This window comes from Chamaea fasciata, unplaced genomic scaffold (assembly GCF_029207755.1).
Source record: "Chamaea fasciata isolate MVZ Bird 193981 ecotype frontalis unplaced genomic scaffold, bChaFas1.0.hap1 SCAF_6, whole genome shotgun sequence".
NCBI classification, from domain to species: Eukaryota; Metazoa; Chordata; class Aves; order Passeriformes; family Sylviidae; genus Chamaea; species Chamaea fasciata.
In genome coordinates this window covers 8261551-8287219 of record NW_027094091.1, presented here as the reverse complement: position 1 = coordinate 8287219, position 25669 = coordinate 8261551, and the positions used below count along the sequence as shown (strand labels likewise).

The following is a 25669-nucleotide window of genomic DNA, read 5'->3' as shown; positions in this document are numbered from 1 at the left end:
TTCCCCTTTTCCTGTGAACTCTCTTATCAATGGCCCCAAAATACCATGGCTATGGGTATTGATTTCTCTCAGCTTTGTGCAATAAAGCCAAGAGCATGCTGTGTATCCAGCAAACTCCTTCATTTAGGAGGGTCTTCTGCAAAAAAATAAGTACCCTTAACTATAATTTCAGAATTAGCTTTGACTTCCTGCAGATTTGTTTGTGGGGTTTTTTTGGTTTGGGTTTAGGTTTTTTGTTCAGGTTTGTACTGGAGGAAAAAAATAGAAAAAAGAACAATATTAGTTTCAAGTCTGGAAGCTTTTGGCTGTGTTTGAATCTGCCTTGTTGGCTGTGTACATATGAACTGGAAGCATCTTCAGAACCAATTTTTAAGCCTGTATTTTGTGCTTTGTTTTTTTCTTGGACATGACAAGAAAAAGAAAATGAAAAAGGAAGATAGGCCTCAACCTACAAAGAAGGATTTTAAATTGCTCTGTGTTGTCTCTCATACATTTCATGCACCAGCATCTGAGGAGCCAAGCACAAACAACAATAGCAATGCTGGTGCTTTTTTCAGCAACAAGGCATTTTGCAAATATCAATCTGGAAAATGAAGGAAACAACACAAACAAGTATTTTTAAAGGGAAGGAGAGAACTGACTGTAAAATGTTTGTATAGGAAAGTTATTTTACAGGGACATTGGAACAGAAGTCTTAAAGAACATCAATAAAATCAAGAACAGTAGAGACCTGGGATTCCTTAGTTAACCAAATGCATGGAGAGTTCTCGCATTTTCCTCATACTAGACTGAAAGGAAAAACTTTGGCTCTGGTCTTCAAGATGCCAGAAAGGAAAATAAATAAACAAACAAACAACTAAATAAATAAATAAATAAGGTGTCACATATTAAAGTAACTTTGGTTTGAATATATCCTGGGAGGATTGACATAAATAACCAAATCCAGACTTAGTCAGCTGGCATGTTCTCAAATCTTCACCTTGCTAGTCCTTTACTCCATTAGGTCAGTTTAATCAGTGCTTTAGGTGAGTTCAATAAAGCACTTGAATAAAAAGCTCTAGTAGAAAGTCCTTCTGCAAATGTTTTTTGTTTCTGATGACTCTTGAATCAGAATTCTTCTATACAGAATATATTTAATCTGATAATACTGGAACGGGTCAAGGGAGAGAGAACTGAAGAAGCATTAACTTTAGTAAATGTAATAAAACTCCATCCTCTAAAGCCTTTCTTATTAGTAATGAGTTTTCAGTTTTCCATTCCTAGGAGATTATTCTCACAAGGTCATCTAGAATTTGTGGACACACTCAGAAACAAAAGCAACAACAGTTTTTGGTAATATATTCAGCTGTCTTGTTTACAGGCATTTACTCCCCAGATTTTGTTATGAGCTAAATTCTGTTCACCGTTATGGAACCAGCAAAAGCCATGGGGTCTTTAACTGAAGGAGGGCAGGTTTAGATTAGATATTAGGAATAAATTCTTTACTGTGAGGGTGGTGAGGCTGTGGAATAGTGCCCAGAGAGGTTGTGGACTCACTACCCCTGGAAATGTTCAAAGGCCAGGTTGAATGGGGCTTTGAGCAACCTGGGATAGTGGAAGATGTCCCTGCCTGTGGCAGGGGTTGGAACAGGATAATCTCTAAGGTCCCTTCAACCCAAAGCACTGCTCCATTTTTTGTGATTATGTGCATTGATGTCTGAACACCGGCTGAAGAATTTGTCCTGATTTCATTACCCCTGTGATTTGCACCGCGTTCAGGACTGAAAGCAAAGAAACATGGCAAGAGGTACAAGCAAGGCAAAACCACATAGTATTTGAGAAAGGTACATAGACACTGACTGGTTCCTGGCTAGATGATGTTGTTAACAATGATGCCTTAAGTTTTAGCTTTCATGTTTTTCAGATCCTGTTCTGCCTAGGGGTGCAGTTCTGAGCCTCGTATTACGTGCCAGTGAGTTCTCTTCATAGAGTAGGGAGACAAAACAAATCCTTTTCCTGCTGGAGACCAAGGACAATTTTCAGGCCCAAAAGCATAAACAACAGTGGACTGAAGAGAGAAAACAAGAAGGGTGAGACCTCACAGCCTAAAGGTGTAATTGGACTATTAAACCCTGATATGCAAATGGACCAAAACTTATAAAAATGTAAGATCTCGTGACCAGTTGCCCATTTTGTAACCATTCTTTGTCCATCTTGGGTGTAGCCCTGGTCAGGCTCCTGTCCTGCCCAAGGTGTATCCTGGAGGCCTTTCAATAAATACCTGCTTTATTCTCTAGCTCTGTCCAGTCTCTGTTTCAGGTCAGCCCTCCCAAAGCATCAACGAGCCAATCAAAAGGTCTCTGGAAGCCTGGAATAATTTAGTCCACAGCTCCAATTTTCAGTAAGGCTTCATGGCTGGGACAAAACCATTTTCGCAGATGTTGGTTTGGGAGTCATTAATGCTGGAAGATGGTCACACTCATCCCCCTCCCCAGATGGAGCCCGGGCACCGTAACTGTGTTACCAGCTTTATGCATTCTCACACATAATGCGTTTTAATCATAAAAACAAATGTAGCGTCCAGAAAAAAAAAAAAATAGTGCTTTATTCACAGCCTGTTGGGAACCAATTTACTGCACTATAGGCCTGAAAATGAAGCTATAAAGTGGCACCAGAAAGGCACAAGTCTGCAAGCCAGCCACTGCAAGCTGTGGCCATAAGGACACAGGACACGCTGGCACTCAGAGAGAGCCATGGGGCTGCTGGCCCATGGAGAGGAGTGCCTGGCACAGGATGTGAGAGGCTGTTCTGAGGACTTCCACAAAGCCCTCTGTGTGCAGGGAAAGGATATTTCTTCACAACAATGGGACTGTAAAACTGAAAAATCATGTGGGAAAAAAAAAAACACCCAAAACACATGTTTTGGGAGACCAGTGTGTGATATAGGTAGGAAATGCTGGAGCATCCTAAAAATCCTTAGCTCAGGACGAAGGAAGTCTGTATTACTCCATTTTTGGCTGCATTAGTATGTAGCTTAGGAGATCTGAAAATCAATCCTTTTTTTGACTGCTTTAATTTGAGTCTGACTCCCAGAATATAAATTCCTATTCTTAGGAAGTCGTGTGAGTTGAAACAGGAAAGAACTTCAGTAAAAGGCAATCTTTCCGTGCAGCCAAGATGTTTTTCCAATGGAAAATATGACAGTACAATAGAGAGTACAATTTTGGTTATTGACAAACACACTCAAATAACTTTTCTTATATGGATATTTTAATTGTATCAATAACATACAAATATCTGATTTGTTCTGTAAAGACAGGTGGAAATATGCTTGTAATGTACAGGAATGTAACATACAGAATGGTACGCATTTAATACTGTTTAATGCATTTAGTACACTAAGGAGCATAACTCTTTCGTGTTAGGTATTTCACTATGATTTAATTTCTGTAAGAATAGGTAATGAATTATTTCTTTAATCAAAGTGATAGTTGCACTTCCTTCCTGCACATTCTCATTCCTGAATTCCCCTTCAGTGCACTGCAAAAAACAAATGTCCTTTCAGCAAACCATCCACAATGACAGTTAAAAGTAAGGAATGCAGAAGGGAAAAAATGTGATGGCAAAGAGAAGAAAATAAACTTCTGTGTGGGGAAAGAGTTCGAGTATCAGTCTCTGGTGGAGACTGTATTAGCACTTGTTAAAGTATAGCCAGAATAAACATCAATTAGCAAGAAGCACAGGAGCTTGCAGAGCATTTACAGAGGAGTTACAGCAGCATAATTAAAAGGTGTGAAGGCATGGACAGTCACAAAGCCATGAAGTCAACGAGGGGATTCATTTGAGCAGAGCAAGGGGTATTTGGCAGGAGGTGACCCCAAACGAGCCCTGTGGCCTTGCTGATAGGAGACAGAGCGAGCAAGGAGTTGTGTCATTTTCCTACGTTTGTGTCTGGCTTCAGAAAAATTCTTTTCCCCATCCCTGCCTTGCTTCCCCATCTCTGACCACCTGTTGTAGGAATAAACTCCTCAAGCCTTTTCCTCAGTCAGGCCTGACCCGCTCAGTTCATCAGGAGTTCAGCACAGCTGAGGTGCCTAATTAGGAACCAATTTTCCAAAGGCTGTTGAGAGTCTCTGGAGAGAGTGGTCACAAAAATTCATATCTGCTTGAGGAGATTTCAGTGATGTCTCTGTCCCCCTCCTTTCCATGCACTACAGGGCAGTGTAATCATGCCCCAAAAGTGGATTATTTCTGCAGACCAGGGGAGGTGCAGATGTTCCAGGGTGTTGTTCTGTTGCTCAATCTGCCCAGACATAGCAAGTTTCTAACGTGAACTTGCAATTTTTCAAAGATTTATGATGCACACAAATCCACTGCGCTTCCCCACCCATCCAGAATAAACCTCTCATCCAAAACTGACAGGCATTGTCCTCCTCTGGATTTAATAACCATTAGCACTAGCACTGAGAGGTTTTCTTTTTTCCTCACATTTTGTTAAAGCAGATAAAACAATTATTTCTTACTATCTGCATTTGTGGAAAAGGCTTATTCATTTTTCCTATGTAGAAATAACAAAAAAAGCAGCATGAATCAGACCATTTGGCCACAATTTCTCAAGTTTGGCAAAGCTTAAAAAGGCAAATGTTATGACCTTCAGTAATGGAAGCATGAATTTTATACTATCACCTGAATTAAGCAACAGGGCCAGCTGATGTGGAAAATCTACTCACTTTGCCTGCACCCTTTAAATTTTAGCACTTACTAATTTTTCATTTCATGTTAACATTCCTAAGCAATGCAATCTGCTGGAGCCGAGATTTGTTGGAAATTGCTCTGCTGCCTTTTCTTTCCCATTTGTATAGCCAGATGAATCAGATACTATCAATTGATTAATCAACATGTTCACTTTCTCTCCTCCATAACTGTGAACATGAGAATGAATATTTATGAGAGCGTGTAATTAGGCACTTGATTTTGTAAATCATCTGGTGATGCTGTCAGTGAGTTTCAGTTTGCAGAGAGGCTTCAAGTCTTACGTATCTTCATGAAAGAAATTATTAATTTCCACAACAAGGAATTGGAAGAAAATATAGTTCTGTTACCACACATAATTTACAAAATTATAGTTATGGTGTTGTTTGCTACATACTTCAGCAAAGATCTTATAGAAATGGGCTGATGAGCTGAAGGAGGAGAAAAATCAAGACATGGCAGCATCAAGATTTAGTCTGATCTCTCTACATGAAAATGCTTCCATTTTATATTGTCTCCCTGATTTCTTTTAATAAAATTAATATTTTTCTTTTTTTTAATTTATTTGTTTGTGGTTTTTTGGTTTTGGTTTTGTTTTTGTTTAGTGTGGCTTTGGCCTAAATCTTAAAATGCTTGATGAGCCTTGAGCTGTAGAAATCCCTTTGATAGTACTCAGATTTTTAATTAAAACTTCATATGCATTTTTACTTTGTTATGTTATTGACAGTGACAAGAAAAATGACACAGTTGTGATCAGAGTGGTACAGATCCTACAGGGATTCCTGATGACATAACTGGTGTTTGAGTTGCTCCCTTTAATGTTCTAGAGCAGTGCCAGGGCCATTTGTCATTGTTATTAATTTAGGATTGTTTGACCTACAACTCATTATTTGGTGAAATTACAAACAGGCTTTTCTAGGTATTAGCTTTGAAAGCTTAAGTAGCATGAAAACACTACTATTATCAATAATAATAATAAAAATTAAAACTAAAATAATTATTAAAGATGCAGAAAATTTTAAAATGTCTACCAACTTCTTCCAGTATGTTCAGGTTCTGCTCTGGGTTTATAAATTGCAAAAATAATCAGAAGAGCAAAGCTCGTATATTTTCTACTGAGAAATTTCCAAAGTTTTACACTGTTTATCTTTTCCTTTTAGGCAAAATATTAGGCATGTGTGTTTAGTGTATTATTCAACTTTTTAAATTAAAATGCTCTGCATGACTTCTTTTGGACATCACCAGGTTCTTTGCACTCACAGCTGTGGTTAGTTTTCTGTGTGGATAAATTGCTCTAATGTGTTCATATCTCCCTCAGGAGAGGACATAGCACTGACATGGATAAGACTCACATTAGTGCAATGCAGAGAGCTGAAACCAGGATGCAAGAATCGCATGTAAAACCAGGGTGAGGATTCTCCCAGGTGATCCAGCTGGCTTGGTGTCAGACCTGCGGGGAAGCAGAAAGGAAAGGAAATGCTGCATTAGACTCACTGGCCCCAATAAAGATGAATCCTGTGCTTGACATTTCTGTGTCAATTATAATTTGTGCAGGGCAGAAGAAAGAGCTCCGTATTTGCACTGCTGGGTTCATAAATCTGAGGCCTAAAATTTTTACTTTTCTGAAAGCTCTCTGCCATGGAGCAAGACCCCACTGAGAAGGAACAGCTCTTCATGGATTCAGAGGTCCAAGTTTCTGCAGAAGGCTGTGAGATTTGGTCCATAACCATGGGCCATGGCTTTAAGCTGAAAGGGAGTAGTTTTAAATCGGATATTAGAAAGAAATTCTTCCCATTGAGGGTGATGAGACCCTGGCACAGGGTGCTCAGAGAAGCTGTGGCTGCCCCTGGATCCCTGGAAGTGTCCAAGGCCAGGCTGGATGGGGCTTGGAGCAACTTGGGATAGTGGGAGGTATCCCTGCCCTTGGCAGGGGGTGGAACAAGGTTTCTTCCTGCATGAATAAAGTGTTGAGTTTGATCATTTAGATGGTCTCTCTTTGACCCACAATTTTAGTTTTTGGGGGGAAAATCTTCTAAAATATAACAAATTATTTCAGTTTTAGGAAAAAAACAAAAGAGAAAATTTCACCCAAGCAAAAAAATCCTTTCTCAGCCAAATCTATGGAAGGTTGACTCTAATTCCCGTCCTTTGTGCAATATGGGGGAGTAAAGCCTTGCATAATGCTAAAAAATGAAGATAATTCTGTACTTTGTTCACTGAAGTCAGTGGTGTTCTGGTTTTTGCCATCAGAAACTGCTTAATAAAAATGACTGAAATAATCCCAAATTAAGATACTAATGTTCAAAAACTGACATAGGAAGAGAGAAAGAATTTGGGGAACATTGGCTTTCAGATTTTCAAGGAAAACTCAAGTACATCTATGAGGAAAGAAAAAAATTCAATCCAAATTCAACATTATGTTAAAGAGGGGTCTAATTTTAATTTTTTTTTTTAAGAAAAGAAAAAATTATACTATCAGTCACTTATTTAATTGGAAGGTTTTATTGAACTTCTTATTCACATTTAAATGTTTTTCGAACCTTCCTGGACTATTTTCCTTAATTTATCCAGAAGCAGTGAACTTCACTGACGATGTCTTGTTTCCAAAAGCATTCTATTATGTATGTCAGCTTTTTTTGAAAGGAAATGAGTGGCATATCCATCACATCCTTGCTCTTTATTCTCGTCTATAAGACTCTAATTAATCTTTTCACCACCTATCTTTTTGCTTTCACTCATCTGCTCACTCTCCATTCCCTTTTGCTCTCTTAATCCTCCTCCATTTTGACTTCTTTCTGCTTCTTTTCCTAAACTGTGTTTTATACCACCTATTATGTTGCTTCCAAAGTCCAAGAGTGATCCAGTAAATAACATTCCTGTCTTTCTTTAAACCATCTCTTCAAATATCCCTTCATCTTCTGTCCTCTTCCTCACTGATGCCAGCAGCATCTTTTTCCCTGAATTGATTTCTATGGTATAAATGACACTTACAGAGCTCATAGATTTTTTTATTAAGGCTGAAGTAAGACACAAGATGCCTCAAAAAAAAGTGAAATATGTAATTAATCAAACAAATTGAGGACAAATATTCTAATTAAAATCTGTGTATATATATATACACATGTAGATTCTTACATTAATGTTTACATATTATCTATTGATATTGATATATTGATATTTACACATTTAAATTATATCTATACTCCCCACATATATATATTTTTAGTGAATCATAATTACTCAGGGGAAGCACCCTTCCTGTGTGATTTTTTCTGTGTTCTTGAAACTGAATATACTCACTGTCTAATACATCCTTTTTGTCTGATTTAATTTTTATTTGACGACATTTCATAAATGAGTAAGCAGCAGTTGTCAATCTGAATCAAGAACAATTACTCTTGCGATGCAAAAAATTCAGAAAACTCCTGAAAATTTTCCAACTGGAGAATAAATCAGACGCGAATGCACAAATTTTAGTGTTCACCTATACTGACAAAGTAGAATACGGAATCTAAATCCCCTGAAGTGTGTGAGCTCCCTAATGAGGAGCAGGACCAAAATTTCGTTTCTAAAAGGACCCCTTCAAGCTGTGCATGTTTGAGTGGAGTCTCAAAGCCATAAACTTGATTACTCCTTGACAAGTGCTCCAAACCACAGCAGAGAGTAGTGCTTTCATACAACCTTGCAGAAGGATGATGAGATCTGACAAGTGCCATATTTATGGAAATGCAAAAGCTTTACTGCACTGACATCCCTGTCACCCAACAGAGATCAAACATAGAATACAATTGGCCTCCAGCACCTAAATTGAATATTTAATAACTATTAGAAGGAACTAAGCAGGCAGGACTTGCACTGCTGACAGCTGCAGGAGTCCCACCCATTTTTTATGAACTTCCCTAGTCTGGACAAGAAGTCAAAAGGCTCCTAATTTTTTTTCCTTTCACAACTGAATCGGGTAATGCACCATTTCATTTCCAGAGGTGTAGGAAAAGATCTGACAAATCCACTGATAAGTGTGACCTGTGATAATTATGGAAATGGGGTTGCAAAAAGTAATTGTGATGAGCTCAGTCATAATTCCATTGCATTATATTTAGCAAAATGTAGGAATTTTTTCATCAGACACTTATGTTTTCCTCTCCGCGTGAGAGCAGCATAGAGGGTAAGTCATTAATGCTGATGAGACCCACTGCTCACATTACAGCCCCAAGCAGTTGGGTTCTCTGGGTGTTAGCTACCAGTGTCTCAGTCTTTTAACAGCTTATTGCCCACTAAACCAATTCCCCTGGTGTGCACAACGGCACACACACAGGGCAATAAACCATGTCTCGTTCTGCAGCTCTCTGTGCATTCTAGTAAATACAAAAGCATTCAGCAGAGCATCCAGCAGCAGGAATTATGTGGCTGACATTCTGCTACAGGAGGCTGTAAATCGTGTGTTTGCACAGTGATCTCAGTGAGACAAGTTGATTTAGTGCTTTGCAGCTGCTGGGCATTCAGGTCTCATATCATAGGTCCCAGTCCTGGAAGCACCTCTAACGTTGTTCATCATGGAATCATGGAGCCATAGAATGGTTTGGGGTAGAAGGGACCCTAATGATTATCTTGTTCTGATCCCCAGCCATAGGCAGGGACACCTTCCACTGAACAGGTTGCTCCAAGCCCCCTGCAGCCTTGTCTTGGACACTCCCCAGGGATGGGGCAGCCACAGTTCCTACCAAAAGAATATTCTTTTTTAAAGTGTTGGACAGTGTGTTTGAACCATTTAAATCCAGCAATAATTAACCACAGGAGCTTATTTTTCCATCTTCTTATTTCTCCCTTGGCAACCATTAATCTCCTGTCTCAAAGGAGACACTGGCTGCTCAAGGATGAACCAGGAACAAATTAATACACACAGTATCAACCACGCTCTCAGAATGAGCCCAGCTGGATGTGCTCCAGCACAGGAGCAAAACATCTGCTTGATTCAGAGGGTACTGGCTGAGGTGCTGTGCTGACACATTTACACTGCTGTGCTCATTCATCTGCCTTGCCTCCCTGAGCTGAGTTACAGCCCTGCCATGTAGAAGGGAACACAGGTGACCTCGCTCCTAATAAGTAACAGCTGTGTTCATTACCCAATACAGCCTCCCCCGATGAGTCACAGCTTTAGCCAATAAAGATAAGTGCGATAAAAGGGAGTGAGTTAGCTACTGAGAGAAAATCATGAAGGAGGACTGAGCCTTGAGGAAGACAGAACAAGAGAATCGTGAAGAAGAAGGTTCCTAGGGACAGAGAATCACTGCTGTGAGGTCACTCTGGTGCTGCAGTTAGAGCCTGTTGTTGGAACCTGCAGTCACAGTCTAGCTGGGTAAAAGCCTGCAGTCAGAGTCTGCAAACCAATCCCTGCAGTCATCGTTTAGCAGGAAATAACCAGCAGTCAGAGGCTGCAAGGAAAACCTACAGCAGGAGCTTGCTGCAGCCAGAGTCAGTGAATAGTTGGAGTCAGGATGGCTGAAGTGTAAAGAGGAATAAACCAGGACCCTTTTCATGCTGTGATGAACAAGAAGTCTGTGTCTGGGCTCATTTCTATTCTCTAACAAGAGGGCTGCTGCAACACTGCTATGCCCCAACTCTGAGCAGGATGAGAAACTGCTGGGTGAGGGGAGGCTTGGTGTCTCTGCAAGGCTGACTGAGGATCTGCCAGCCAGGTCAGTGTGGGCATCATCACTGCCTGATGTGCTCTAACCTCCTTCTAACTCACTCTGCTACTTCTCCTGTGTGTTTCTGAGACTAATTCAAACATGAGGGAAGCTGTATCTATTATCATACAAAGGTGATGGCATTTGTGGAAAGGAGAGACAGAGCTGGGCTTTTCAAAAGGTGGTGGTTTATTTCTCTACTCATCTGCTTGTTTTTTAAATTTTAATGATTTTTAAACGTTGCTCACTGAAGGGAGGGGACGGAGCACCAGAGAAGAGCATGAAGGTTATACTGAATTCAGATAAACAAGGAATTTCAGACTGGATATTAGAAAAAATATTTTCACTGAAACAGTGGTTATTGGAACAGGCTGCCAGGCCAAGTGGTGGAGTCATCATCCCTGGAAGTGTTCACAAACCAGCAGATGTGGCACTTAGTGGGTAGGGTCATACTTGGTTGAAGGCTGGACTTGATGTTCTTGGAGGTCTTTTTCAAATTTAATAACTGTGATTCTAGATTTGTCACTTGGCAAGAAAGGGAGGTTGTGCCTTATTGAGACAGTCTGAATGCAGGAAAGGAATAGAAAAGCCACCTCTCTGAGTTAAAGCAGGGCTTGTGCAATTCACCCTCCCAGAGTGTGAACTGCTCCTATGGTAGCCCTGAGATGTGCAGCTCAGCACAGCTGCTGGAGGCAAGGACTGGAAACAAGAAGTCCTGAAAATACACAGGCAGCTGCCTTGTTCCCAAGCTCCCTGCAGAGGGGACTTTGCTGAAGCTCCAGAGAGGTCAGATACCAGCTGTGCCAGCCCCTGGACCCTGCGTTGTGCCCAGCTTGGGCAGCAGGGGTCTCCCTGCAGCCTGCAAAGCTCATTTAGCCTCTTTTCCTGCCGGATTTTCCTCCACACATGAGGGCAGACAAGGTTAATGCTTGGAGGAAAGGCACACAGATGTTTCCAAGAGAACAGGGCAGATCCAATGTGGGGCACAGGAATGTACAACAGCCCTGTGCCTTACAGATGGGGGGCTCTGGAGAAGAGGCAGAGATGGCGAGAGACAGTGGAGTGTCAGTTCTGGCACACAAACTGCTGAGATGCCAGTGGGAAACACCCAAAAGAGATGATGGTAGTCCCTCTGTCTCCTTTACAAGCTGAAAAGGAGGAACATTCCAGCACCTGAAATGGATTCAGGCTTTGAACCTCAGTCCTTCACTTAGGCATTGGATAGCTCAGCTGCCCTGGGGGCTTTCAGGTTGTTTGGGAGGGACTGGTCTCCATTTCAGCCTTCTAGGAGGTATACATATAATTAAAGCAAATTTTGCTGTGTGCTATGTCTTTTGACTGGAGAAAACTTCAGTGACTCACTTGAACAAGAGCCTAGGTGAATCCCACTGTGTTTTCTAAAGGTGTTTGTGTGTGTAGAGACACTTAAGCTGTGGTTTCTTCCAGTTATGTTCAGTAAAAACTCTGTCTGTCTAGGAGTCTTTTGAGGAAGCCTTTGGATACTGCACCAACCCAAATACTGATTGGACTATTTGAGGTTTTTTCTTCTAAGCTCTGAGAAAATCATCCTGTGCATATTAACTTCATTTCCATATGTGCCTTTTTAAAGGTTTCTAAACACAGGGCACCAAAATTCCCCACCATGTTCTGCCTGGTCATCAGCCCAGGAGTGTCCCATAGGTGCTGTGCTGTATCTGCCAGCTCTGGCCCCTGTCTCAGCCATCATAGGGCATATCAAAGCCTCTCAAACTTAATCTATATATTTGATTTGTGACCAGATTTGTCATTAGCTGAACGTGTTATGAGTTGTTGTAAGGTTTTATTCTTACTTTGTACTCTGACAAACAAGTTTTACAGAATGTTTCTCTAGATCTTTGGTAACGCTAGCTAAATATTCAGAAGGAGAAAAGGGGATACAGTGTGCAGAGGAGAATTACCATCTTAATGAGGTTTGTCTCATTAAAGAGTTTCACTCAATTAGTTTCACAGATTTTACTTCAAGAATAGGAGCACAGAGCTCTACATGTCTGTAGCTAATTTTGGCTTATTTAAAACTAAGAGACCAACCTGACAAAAATTATTTAAGTGGAAGGACAGTAATGAATGTGGTCTTGGATCTTTCAGAAATGTATGGTTTTGAATCAGGAAATTAGATGAAAATACATTGTTGATTTTACTTAAATAAGAAATGTGTTGGCAATTTCCCCCAGCAAAATGTGATCACTTCAGCATAAAACACTATTTGTCATACAAAGACCTTTGGTGTTCAGGCAGTTCAGATTTGCATTATTTCCCAAAAACTCTGCAAGCACATTCTGCTCTCTGCCTTTGCTGACCTATGATAAAAGATTGTCAAAGGTCTTAGGCTGCAGTGCTGTCATCTGCAGATAATGTGGAAGTGTCACCTACACACAGAGTGACATTTTATCTGTCTGAACAGGGTTGCTTTCCCTAATCTGTCACTTCTTGTCATGTGGGTTTTGTCAGATTCCTCCCACGAGTTGCACTCTACTCTCTGCACCCCTTGGATGGCACAATGCCCACAAAGCTCAGCAAAGCTGCATTGAGGATCAACTGAGAAGAAAAAACATCTTCAACAGCATCCAGCAGTGCCTGGTATGGGAAAGGATGCCAAAAGAAAGGAAGTGTACAGAGCTGCTCTTCTCAACACACTCTGGCAGTCTAAGGTTTAGGGATTTCAAAAGCTAAGGATGCACCGTGTTAGAAGACCCAGGAGACTTTCTCCAGATGCAATTACTCTTTAAACCCATGTGCAATGTTTGCAACTAAATGAACTGCACTGAGAGGCTTCCTCAAGTGCAAAAAGAGATGGGGCTGGTGTGCTGTACACAACAACACAGTGAGGGAATATGATCCACTGCAGGAGAAAAAAGTGAGATATATTGGAGTAGTTGACCCAGAAAAGGTGAAACTGAGGTGCTCTGTGCCCTGGGTAGTCAAGGCAGTTTTTCTGCATCTGAACTATGAAGCAGCCAGTCACCATCTTGTGCCCCAGGTCACCCTGCAATGTGCAATGCTCTAGAAGTTCAGAGGGTCCTGATTCACCTCACCAGGCTCAACATCTGCTCTGAAACTGCCTCTAAAGGAGCTGGGCACCTGCCTGGAGAATAATGGGCACTTTTAGTAAATTACACAATTGACCTACTTTGGCATGGGATGAACCACACCTCCAAAATCCCTGCTCCTCACAGGGAGCCTTTGGCAGGCTGGTGTTGAGAGGCTGAAGCCTGTGTTTGGCCAGGTGAAATCCCATTCTGTACTCATGGCATAACAAACTCAACCTGTCTGGTGAAGCAGAAGAGGAAGGACAGGAAATCAGCTTCATGCCTGATCCAGAAATTAGCAGAAACTCTTCTGCTCACTGCCTGCCTGATCTGAGGCTGTTGTCTGTGTGGCTGTCCAAAGCACTTTGCCCACAACAATTTCCAGTAATTTATATTCCTATGGAAAAATTCCCTCTTCCCTCCCCAAGACATTGTGAGATACTGGAATACTTCAAATTTTATATTAATCTTAATTTTGAGGAGTAAGGATTTCTGAGGCTTTAAGGGTTGGTTTAGGTATTTTTCAGTATCAACAGCTTCCAGCAAAATGCTTTGCCTTTATATCTCTTGGGGTTGTCATAGTTTGCTTTTTTTTTTCTTGAAAGCAATGTTTGAAGGAGAGAAATAAATAGTGTTAAAGATTTTCTTGCTTCTATTTACTTAGATTTAAAATGATTTTTTTAAAATAGTTTTAGAATGAGAGAAAATCACAGAGTGGTTTGGGTTGGAAGGGACCCCACAGACAGCCTTGTTCCACCCCTGCCACAGGCAGGGACACCTTCCACTATCCCAGGTTGCTCCAAGCCCCATCCAACCTGGCCTTGGACACTTCCAGGGATCCAGGGGCAGCCACAGCATCTCTGTGCCAGGGCCTCCCCATCCTCCCAGGAAAAAATTCCTTCCTAATATCTAACTTAAGCCTGCCTCTGTCTGCTTGAACCCATTCTCCCTTATCCTATGTCTACATGCCTTTTATACCTAAACAAATCGGATTTTTTTCTAAAATAAAAAAAAGCACTTAAAAAACTACAAGAAAAAAAAAGTTTTTTAAGTACAGTTTTTGCATTTTTGGTGTTCCGAAACAAATATCAACTAAAAAAATAATAGCTTTTATCAAAAAGATAGCATGTTTTATATTCTTTAATGGAAAAACAGCTTGCTTGTTGCATTGCAGTTTTAACTCCACCATGATTTTCAATAAAAAGCAGTGTTGATACAGAAAGTTCAACTATTTTTAGTGGAATGGTTCACAGTCTCTCCTGTGCATCACAAAAAATGTGTAGTTTAGCTTTAGTCATATTTTAAAATATACATTTTCAAAATTCTGGGGTGAAACCAAGGTGCTGTTTTTCATATTCAAGATATTCAAGCTAAACTATGACAAACACACACAGCTTCTCAGTCAAACACGAAGATAATCCCCAAAGAGATTTTTCTTTTTGTATTTTTGTTGCATGAAAAGGAAGAAGACAAAGTGGGGGAAAGCAAAGGAGAAAAAACCATTGCAGTGAAAGCAGAAGGTATCAGTAAATGAGGTGGGAAAAAATAGCCCATAATTGCCATTATTAAATACAGATTGTAAAGAACAACAGATGACATCCATGTTTAAAAAAAAACCTCTACAAATAGCAGGGGACTTGTGAATAAGCCAAATCATCAAATTGCACTTGCAGGTCTGTGGGGTTTCCTGTGAGCAGGAGTCACTTCATTAACACAAACAACCCACAGTGCTGCAAAATCAGATTATTGTTGGCTCTGCCATTCATCAGCTCCTCTCTCCCTTGAACTCCTGCTCCTACACAGGAAATAATTGCAGAAGATTCACTGAGAATAAAGGGATCTGGGGGGCCTCTTGTTCTTGATAACATCCGCATGTTACAGCTCCACCCAGCACAGGGGCAGCTCACCCAGTGCACCCATCTGGTCCTCTTCTGTCTTATTTAATTATTCAGGGTCCACCCGTGTTCAGCCAAGGACCTGATTTCTCATGAAACATTTCTGGGAAGATCTTCCTGCTGGAAAAGTTACTCACAAATGGATCTCACAGACACTGCCCCAGTGACTGAACAAACAACCAGAAAGGCCCCACACTGGCAGTAGATGTTTTTGGGATAGAAATAAACAGCAGGTTCCTAAGAATGAGGGCTTGGTATAGCATCCCAGGATTGTGCATATGGATTAGAGTATCGAGAAACAGGCCAATTTTAAGATGAATCTTGCTAGGTTGTGACTGTGGCTGCTGGTGATACCTCAGAATTAGACACTGTGATCATGAAAATTCCTTTGAATCTGATGCTTTATGTTTCTAATTTTTTCTGCTTTAAAGCCTTTCCTCCTAACTCACCAAGAAGGCAGAGTGAGGCAGAATGAGGAAAATTATATCATATATTACCTTCTTTCTTCACCACCTCACAAGAATTGTCATTTCCCAGTGTGATCTTAAAAATTTTAAAAAGCAAATTAAATAAACCTAATTTTTATCAGTTCATCTTCTTTTTTCTTTTTTTTTTTTTTAATTTATTTATTTGCTGTTTACTTACTTGTTTTGATCAACTACAAAAAACTCATGCACTGGCAGACTGTAAAACACTGATCTGGTGGCTGATTAACAGGACTTCTACTGCCATCTTACTGGGCAGGACAATGATGCAATCTTTCTCTTTTATTAACAGTAAAAGAGAAATATTGCTCCAGAGAGCCTGGAACAACATGCAGAAGCATGGAGTGAGCCCAGGAAAACCAGGAACTCTGTCACTCCAGCATAACACATGATCTGAAGTCTAATTTAATATCAGAAACTCAGAAAATAAGAATGATGGCAATAATGAAGGGCTGAGCTCTGTAGGTATTCATTAACATTTGGCATGCTTTTCCCAAAATCCTCTGTTCATCCTCTGTGAATCCCAGGCGAAATGCTGAGTTTTGGGGGCTGCAGTCTCTCCTGGCCTGAACCCAGAGAGGGAACTTTATTCAGCTTGGCTTGGCAGTGCATCCCCCAAACTCACCTCGCTCTCCTGGATGAAGCAAAATTTCAATCCAGGTCCTTAAGCAGGTTTGTCTTTGGAATTAAAAAATTCTCAAAATTCTGACTAAAAGGAGGTTGAAATTTAGGCAGTTTTTTGAGGCAGCTATGCTGACTTTGCACTGTGAATCCTGAGGAGCAGCCATGAGGTTCCTTTTACCAGTTAGGCACAACCTCAGCTGAGAACTGTGGAAGAGCCACCACAGGAATCAACCTCCTAAAACATGACAGACATTTCTGTGATTGTTTGAACACAGCCTTCATTATGTTTTGTCAATATACCTGAAAACAGAATGTTGTAGACAGAACACCGGGGCAGAATGTGTTGTTTTAACGTTCTACAGACTTGATAATTTGCTTTGCAAATTGTTGTGACGTGCGTGGTAAAGCAGAGTTTCTCCAAAAAACAAAATAAATTCAGAAACTCAGCAAGTTTTTCATGCTTCATCATAAAAGGGGCACCAGGAGTGCTGGCACATCAATGCTCTATTGCAGGGCATGTCCTGCTGAAAAACGAGTTTGTGTTTCTAGGCCAGAGCTGTTGTACCAGTCCACCAGAACCTCTGGTCTGGAAACCTCTGTGTCTCAAGGAGTCATTTATTTATGAGCTTCACAGGTGTTTAGGTGACCACTGTCAGCTTCAAAATCTTCACCCTGCATCTACTCTTACTGGGCACATCTCTTGAACCTGATAAGGTTCTTGAGGCTGTGTCTCTGTAAATTTTTTTCCCAGCAAGTCAGTGCTCAGTAATGCATTACAGTGTTTTATACACTACAGTGTTTATTTAATAGTTCAAATTACATCCCCCCTATGTCCCCAGAATTTTTTTTTTTCTGAAAGATCACTGTGCTGTGAGGAGAAATTGAAATATGAGTATGGCATGAATTTTATTGTAATTATTTAAAACACAAAAAAGTGATCTTAGAAACTTGGCTTTCCTTGTGACGGAAAAACAAGCAGTTCAAAAAGATTATCCAGGAAATTACCTGTCCATCCATTTGGAGCTGAGAAGCCAATTTGGTCCTCAGATCTTGAGTCCTACTCCTGCAGGGAGGATGGGATTGGGATGTAAAGCAGCAGGTCTGCTCCTGGCTCTGCATCTGTGTCTGCATGGGGGCACAAAGCCCCCACGTCCTTGTGCTGGGAGAAACCTGTGGTGCAGGGAGAGGGAATGTCAGCTCAGAGCAGGCTCTCAGCAGAATCCCTCTGCTTCAGAGGGAGCACATGGCAGAGAGAGAGCCTGGAAACACCAGAGCTGCCTTTTGATGCTGCTACAGGACGTTTACAGCAGAGGCAGCATGTGGGATAATCTCTGGGTGCATTAATTTTCATTTCTTCTCCTGGCCTTAGTCAGGAACCCAGATTGTTTTCTAGTTGTTGATTTTAGCTGAATTCATCTGCAAAGGCCCATTTCCAATGTATTTCCATTAGACACAGATGCTATCACTATACGCCAGTGCGTATTACCAAGCAATTAATCTCCAGAGTTATTATTGCCCGTTTTATTGAAAGCAAATATTCTTGAGTTCAGAAAACTACGTAAAGGCTTGGAGCAGCTTAGCTAAATTCCATGCTAAAGGCACAATCCTCTTTGGAAAGGAATTCTCTCTAAAACTGCAAGCCTATGCTCCTATCTTGTGTAATTTCACCCCAAAATAAAGCATCAACTCCCACAGCTAGTGTCTTTGCAAGCTACCCTGACATTATCACTCAGAACTCTCACTCCTTTGTTACCCACTGTTAAACTGAAAAGTTCTTTTTTGTGGCATACACACAGGCCAGAGGTGACACAATTAAATGAATGTGTTTGTCATAAAAATTAAGATCAGTAAGAATTAAATGGCAGATAAATTAGGATTGGAAGCCTTTTCCCTAGGGAGCAAAATATAAGCTTCCTAAATTCAATGAAGAGTGTTCTCCCCTTGGCCTTTGATCTGCAATCTTCAGTCAATATTTCCAGTTTTTAAAACAGCCAGTCCATAGTTATACACGTATTTGTGAATATTGTTCTCACTTGTTGGGGTGGCCAGAAGAAATCTGAGGGTGTGAAGTGAGGCAAAGCTGTAATCAGCTCTTAGAAACATTACCAAAAATCAGATTTTCCAAGAAACAATATCATCATCCAGTGCTGTTATTTTCCAGGGGAGTTGAAAGGACACAACCTGAGCAGTGGCAGCTGCAGGAGCAGTCTCCTCCCAAGGTTTCTCACTCCAGGGTAGGACCCAACGCAGGCCAGTACCACTCCAACAGGGTTTATTTTCTCTCACTGGAGAAGGGCTCCAGCTTGTCCAGCAGATTTCTAATACATCTTCCAGAGCTGGAATTGCTTTTCCTGTGCTTCTGCAGCCAGGGAACAGAGGCAGACCTTTTAATTCTGCCTCTATTGGCTTCATCCTCCCGACATGAGGAGAGCAAAAGCATTTTTACCTACTGCCATCTGCTTTAGACATCTTCTGCCACATCTCTATGCTTCCTCCACCCCTGTGACATCCAGAGGTGGCAACTCAGCACTAAGTAATTCATTTCCTCATTTCCTGGACCTGCTGTCCCGTCCCATGGAAAGTTGTCCCTACCTCAGCTCCTCTACCTGCCCCTCCTGGATTGCAACAACACAATCATAACAAAATATCCCCAGATTGCTTCCAGACTCTACTCAGCTTCTCAGTCTACCTCCTGCTCCTCTGTGTACCCTCCCCAAAGCCTGTCAGATGTTCTCATCACCCTTCCCACTAACAGCACTGAACCCAAAAAGCAAGTATCAGAGGAAATCTCTCTCTAAAGGAATAAAAAACAAAACACATACAAACACACACACACACACACACAAAAAAAAAACCCACAACAAACAAACAAACAAAAAAAACCCACTGAAACAAAACAAAAAACACCACCCAGAAGTCAAGTCTTGAAGTCTCTCAGAATTCCCCTCAAAGGCAACAAGATTGAAACAGCTTGACTTGGAACTCTGAGCAACCTGGGCCTTTAATTATTTTTAGCACTACTCTTGTACTTCCTTGTCACTGCTGTTAATTATGCACACTGAAAGCACACTGAGTGTCTCATTGCACTGCAAGCACACGGGGTGAGCCAGAACATGTCCCTTTGTGCTTGTAGTGTGGCTTCTGAGGAGGGTTAGTTTTCATTTGTCAGTTCAAGCACGTTAATATTCAGACACTGCCATGGACATTATTTGTCTCTCTAGTTGATACCTGTTCCTGAACCAGCAGCAGAAAAGACAAGCTATAAAAAACATATCAAAAATGTCACCCTTTTTATTACGCCAGACCCTATGTCACCATTCTGTTATACCAGAAATGTTTGACTAAAGGAACATGCCTTTTTTTCATCTTTAATTAAAGCAGTATGGCCACAGGATGTACTGTAACTGCACTACCACCAAACAGCAGACTGTATTTGGAAAAGGTTTCTGAGGAAAACACAGTATCATCAAGAAGCTAAATAAATTAGGTCAAAGAAAGCAAATGGGCAAATAGGCTAAAATAAGCCAACAAAATACACTGCTGTGAGGACTGTGTTGATCAATTGTTGCTATGCTTGAAGATCCAGCCTAGATCAGACCCCTCTGCTCCAGGCTGTGGGTAGTCTCTCTCCCTGCACACCACCAATGTCCTGACTTCTGCTGGGGGGCAGGACTCTTCCAAATAAAGCGGGAAGTACATTCCATAAATTGTGGCTTTGGCAATAGCTGACAGAAAGGGCATTGAAGTGCTCTGTCAGTCCACTGGCGCTGTGTCCAAGGAAGAAAACTTTATTTCTGCGACTGAGAAGGTGGGGAACACAAAAGCAAGCAGTGACATGAGCCTTGAAGCTGTAGTGAAAGAAACCTGGACACAGAGCAAAGGAAGGGCTCAGTGTGTGTCTGGTGCCATTTTAGACACCTTGCAGTGACTCACCTGGCTTTGGATGCCTCTTCAGACATTCCTGGGTCCTGCCAGCATGAGGATATCTCAGGTAGCTTGGAGCACCTGGACAGGCATTAACTTCACCTGTTTAAGCCAATCAAGCCTACTCTGAGTCTCCAGCTTCCCATCCATCCTCTTTTAAAATGGTCTAAAGAACATAGCTTTTTAGCTCAGGGGATGTATTCAGTTCTAAATTGCATACACCAATGAGCTGGAGTGTCCACACAGCCCAAAGGCCCTGGATGGGCCCCAGCACCAGCTACTCAAACTCAGGCTGAGCCAAGGCTCACTTATCACCCTTGCACTAGAAAAGAAAAGGGGGCACATCTGCCTTTAGTGCAAACAAGCCCTCAGAGCACAGCACAGAAAAACCAGCTCACAGGCTGCAGAGCAGAAACCCCAAGGGAAAGACCTGACAAAGTGCCACCAGATAAAACCCAGGCTGGCAGCAGGAAATGGAGGCTTCCCAGCCAAACATCCTAATCCAGTGCTCAGGGCTTGACACAAATGAGAAAGTAACAGAGAAGCAAGGACACCTGGGAACCACTGCAAGTGCATTATAGATGAAGGATATCTGCACTAATGATAGCTGGAGACCTTGTAAAAAAGCAGTCCTACACCAGAACATTAATGATACAAGAGTCTATCTAAAGAAATCTTCCCAAACAAGAAGCTGGGGGATTAGATTTGAAAAGGGAACTCATTAAGAGAAACTTCCCTTATAAAATAAAGTAAAAATAGTTACAGGCTTTCTTTAGAACTTGGCACTCCTCTGTGTTATAGGCACTGAGGAGGTGATTTTTCAGACCGACTGTAGACTTTTGCAATGTAGATTTGTACACTTGGGTGAGTCCCCATAGGTTCCCACAAACCCACCAGAGACAAATAGGCACTTCATCTCACTTTAAAGCACATTGCAAAATATGGCAAATTAATTGTGTCCTAAAAATGTCTTTTTCTTCCCATCAACTGTGAAGAGATCCTTGGCTTATTAGCTGAGATATGAGATGATCAGCACACATCCACACTCTGAATATCTGATGTTTATGTAATATAAAAGTTACATGAAGTGTTTGGTTCTATCAACTGCATATGACACTGTTTCACACTGTAGAGCCAATGCTTTATGTTCCAGGAGTGCGTTTGGCTTTTGAGATTCTCTGCCGAAGTGGGCAGCCAATGACTTTCTTCAGCTCAGACATTGATTGAGGTGTGAAAACTTTTTTCCTTTGTGTATTGAGACAAAATGAAGGGGTTTTAAAGTTTTTTGTAAGCCTCAAGGAAAATTAATGTGAGATGGCCTGTGGCATGCCCTTTCAGGAACTTATTAAAACTTTTGGTGATCTGTATTTAAATTTTGTTTTCACCCCATGTGTCCTAAAACAGATACTGCCTTCTTAGCTGGGGGTGGGCATCTTTGCCTTCAGGGAATTTGTACTTCATTGGGATAGGGATTTTTGCTTGGATTTCTCTTACCTCAGAGGAATTGCCTTGTCTTCCTGTTACTGTGTGTCCCACTGATACAGGAGGGTAAGGCATTCCAGTGTAGATAAGTCCTCATTTACATGGGAATAATCTCATTTAACTGGACATGTAAGAGTGCTGAGGTCCGTGTCTATTGATCACTGAAGGAGCAAAACAACTCTCTTAATTCACCTGATGTTTAAATTGTGAAACTGAAGCATCTCATCCTTGTGAATGAAATAACGTAAAAAACCCAACCAGTTTTTAGTAAAAAACCACACAAACCGCAAAGCAAAAGAGGAAAAAAAAAATCAGAGGAAAAAGTGCACAAACTGAGGAATGCAGATAATGTGATGGGTTTGTCAGTTCCTTCAGCCTCCTCTTCTCTTTTCTTGGGACATTATATGCAGATCATTTTTCTCAATAAAATGTCATTAAAGCAAACCTTCATATTATAATGTTTCAGTCATTTCTTGCAGAAGAAGGAGAAGAAAGCAATATTCAGCCTGCAGCAAGTCTTCTGGAACATATTTAATAACTGCTGATTAAATAGCAATGGAGACTTTCAAAGAAAGAATTTTAGAAGGTACAAATATTTCAAAAAGACATTAAATTACTACTCCCTTTTAATCTACAAAAGTAGTTTTGGTTCCTCTGTAACCCAGAGAATCATCTGACTCTGAACTGCCAGCTCTGTGTCCTGTCACAATTGCTCCTCAAAGCCCTTAAGTGACAAATTTCCTAAGCTCATGCTGGTGTGTTGTACAGACCTGACTTTAAAGGGCTACTTTACCTAATCAACCTCTGAAATCCTCAGCCAGAGGAGAGATGAGATCAGCAAACATTTGGCCATGTCCTAATATCTCCAAACACCATTACCCTTGTCCTTGACTTGAACAGAAATTTGAGTTTTGTCCAGTTCCTCTTTCCCATGTTCTCATTGCCCAACAACAACCCACCTTAGCAGCATCTGATGGGATCAAGCCACGTGCCTTCAAGCTGACTTCTTTTAGGATCTAATTATAAAGGTCTAAAATTTAAGGACTTTTCTTCTCACTAACAAAACAGATTATTCAGTATTATTTGATTGCTGTTAAAAGAGTAATTTTCCCTCTCAGGTTCTTTCCCCTCAACTTATTCTAGATGATGAATTCAAAACTATGAATATTTAAGATGTGTAGCTCAAGCCACTACAATTTCTTTATTATCCTTTATTTTTAACAGAGAACAAGTGAATCTCATGTTTTAAAGAAAAAAAGAAGGCAAAAACCTGCTTTTTCAGCTGTACACATGGGAATTAATCAGGGAAGACAAGAAAAGGAAGTGGAGTCACCACAGGTCTCAGGGCAAGGGGAGAAAGGAAAATTGCCAATGAGGAAAATCCATATGGCAGTTCAAAGGATGACTGACATTTATTTAGGTTTTTCCTGGGGCAGATCCAAGAAGTTCCAAGAAAAACTGCATTCTCTATTCCTCCAGTCTGTTAGACAGTAGACTGTTGCCTTTCCAGCAATTTCTTAAATATTTTGAGCTCCATCTCTCTCAAGTAGGGTTTAAGATGTCCTGTGGGTATCACGCAAGGGGGGGGGCAAGAAGAAATTCTGGAATCAGGACAGAGGAAAATCAGGTGGAGTGGGAGGCTGAGATGATGCCTACAACAGGACCAGACATGTTGTGAGGTCCACTAATTTCTCTCACATTTTTGAATAGAACTTTCACATATTATGAAAAGACTTGGTTACAAATCCCATCTGTTCTCTCCCACCTTTATCCTCTCCCAGTCACACATATCCCACATCACATCTAACCTCAGTCAATGCAAAAAACAAAAAAATTAAAATCAGCAATTAAACCATCTGTCTCATCTGAGATGCCTCCTGAAGAATGGATTAAATCATGCCCCTGGATACCTCTGCTCCTCTTCATTTCTGGAGCACTTCCAGCAGAACACAGAAGCCAAAGCCATGGAGAAGCAGCACATTGAATATCAAGTACAGACTTCTCCTGACAGATTGTTGTAGTAGCTCTCGTAGTAGCCCTCACAATGATTTCCTCATTCTTCTTTCTCAGCTGAGGTTAAATATACCCACAACAAAACCAAAAATTATGAAAATTAAAGGTTGTAGCCAAGAGGCATTAGAAGCAAAGAAATTTACACCTCCACAGTTGAAAAATAATCAGATGACATGATAATGTTGGCTACAAAACCTCAGAAGACAAAGATCTAGTGAGAAATTCTGCACAGCTGTTTGCTTTATTTATAAAGAAACATTCTCCTTTCAGCTGGAGCCATGTGAATGCCCTGGTTCCAGTCTGCAGATGCAGAGACCTTCACATCATCACAGGTTAATCTCCAAAGCCCAGAGAAGATGCATCCCATACAGACTAGCCTAGTAGCTTTTATACTGGCTTTTATCTTAAAACTTATTGAAAACTCAGTATTTTTTCCTCTCCATTTTATAAATCAAACTGCATTTATATATATATATTTGAACTATTTTACTATATTTCTCCATAATTGAGTTATACTCTTCAAAAACAAGGTTTTTTCTGCTTATATTTCTTTCCTTCTCCTGATGGCTCCCAGAATTATCCCAGTTTCCAGGTCCTGGCTGCGGGCCAGCACCATAAATAATTATTTGGGGACTGGTTCATGCACCTTGTCATTACAGATGGCTGGGTTTACTCAGAGATATTCCAACATATTCTGCAAGGATAATTCCAGATCAAAGAAGGTTCAAGGTATTAATAGCAGCTAAATATAATTAGAAATCGCTTGAATGTGTTTTCCTGTGTTTTTCACATCTGAGTGGATTTGTTTGGGAGTAGCAAGCTGAACATGGCAGGGCAATACCAAGGATGAACTGGTTTCAAATAATTTTCTTTTCTATAATTACTGCCTTGAATAACTTTTACCTGTTGGCCCAGGGAAGACATTATCCTTAAAAATGTATTTAATATGGTTCCTTGTCTTTCTTCTAGGACCTCTGACCCTTTTTGTAGTGTGTGCCAAGAAAAACTGGTAAAGAAAGAGTTTATTTCATTAAACAGCTGTAGAATTACAATTTGAAAACAAAGAGGAGACAACAAAAATGGGAAGGCAACTAATACCAAGAATCAGAGTGTTTTTGAAAGGATGGAACAGCCTTAACATAGAGTATTGCTGATATATGTCAAAGTTTGTAATAATTTTCCAGACTTTATGTCACTTGACTAGCAAAAGTTCCAAAAATTTATTTAGTGCAAAGTCCACTAACTAAGCATTGAAAAGCTGCTGCTCTGAGCACCTGGAGGAGAGCAAAATGTAAATCAAGATTGATTTCTGTTCTAATGCTGATGCAGTCGCATAACAATGAACAAGACTACGGAGACTGGAGTATCCTCCCAAGAATTTCAAGTGCTGGGATGGAAAAGGTCTGAATTGATTCAGGGCCTAAAAGGGCTATTCATCATGGCAAAAGAACATTCCTTTGAAGTACAGAAATACAGAGGACATTTATCAATAAGAAGAAGCAAAGACTAAAAGACCAAACTCTTTGCCTCCTGCTCCTCTTCTAAGGCAAAAGAAAAAAGTCTAAACCCCAAGGCACTTCCAATGGAATGTGACCTCTTAGAAGTGGAATGCATACACCTGAACAAAGTAGCTGTCATCTATATTAATGTGTGCTCATCACAAAAATACCAGCGTTTTATCCAGATAGGTAGTTAATCCAGGGTACCTTTGAGGCTACTGAACATGCCTGAATAACAGTTTCATTGAAGGAGGGATAATATGG

General features: G+C 40.8%; 1 long non-coding RNA gene across 1 annotated transcript; it reads left to right on the top strand.

The window, feature by feature from the left end:
* Nucleotides 1-9949: 9949 nt before the first annotated feature.
* Nucleotides 9950-14126, top strand: LOC136290522 (uncharacterized). Its single transcript, XR_010721172.1, has 2 exons — nt 9950-10427; nt 12906-14126. It is a non-coding gene; the product is annotated as an uncharacterized lncRNA (long non-coding RNA).
* The last annotated feature ends 11543 nt before the right edge of the window (nt 14127-25669 follow it).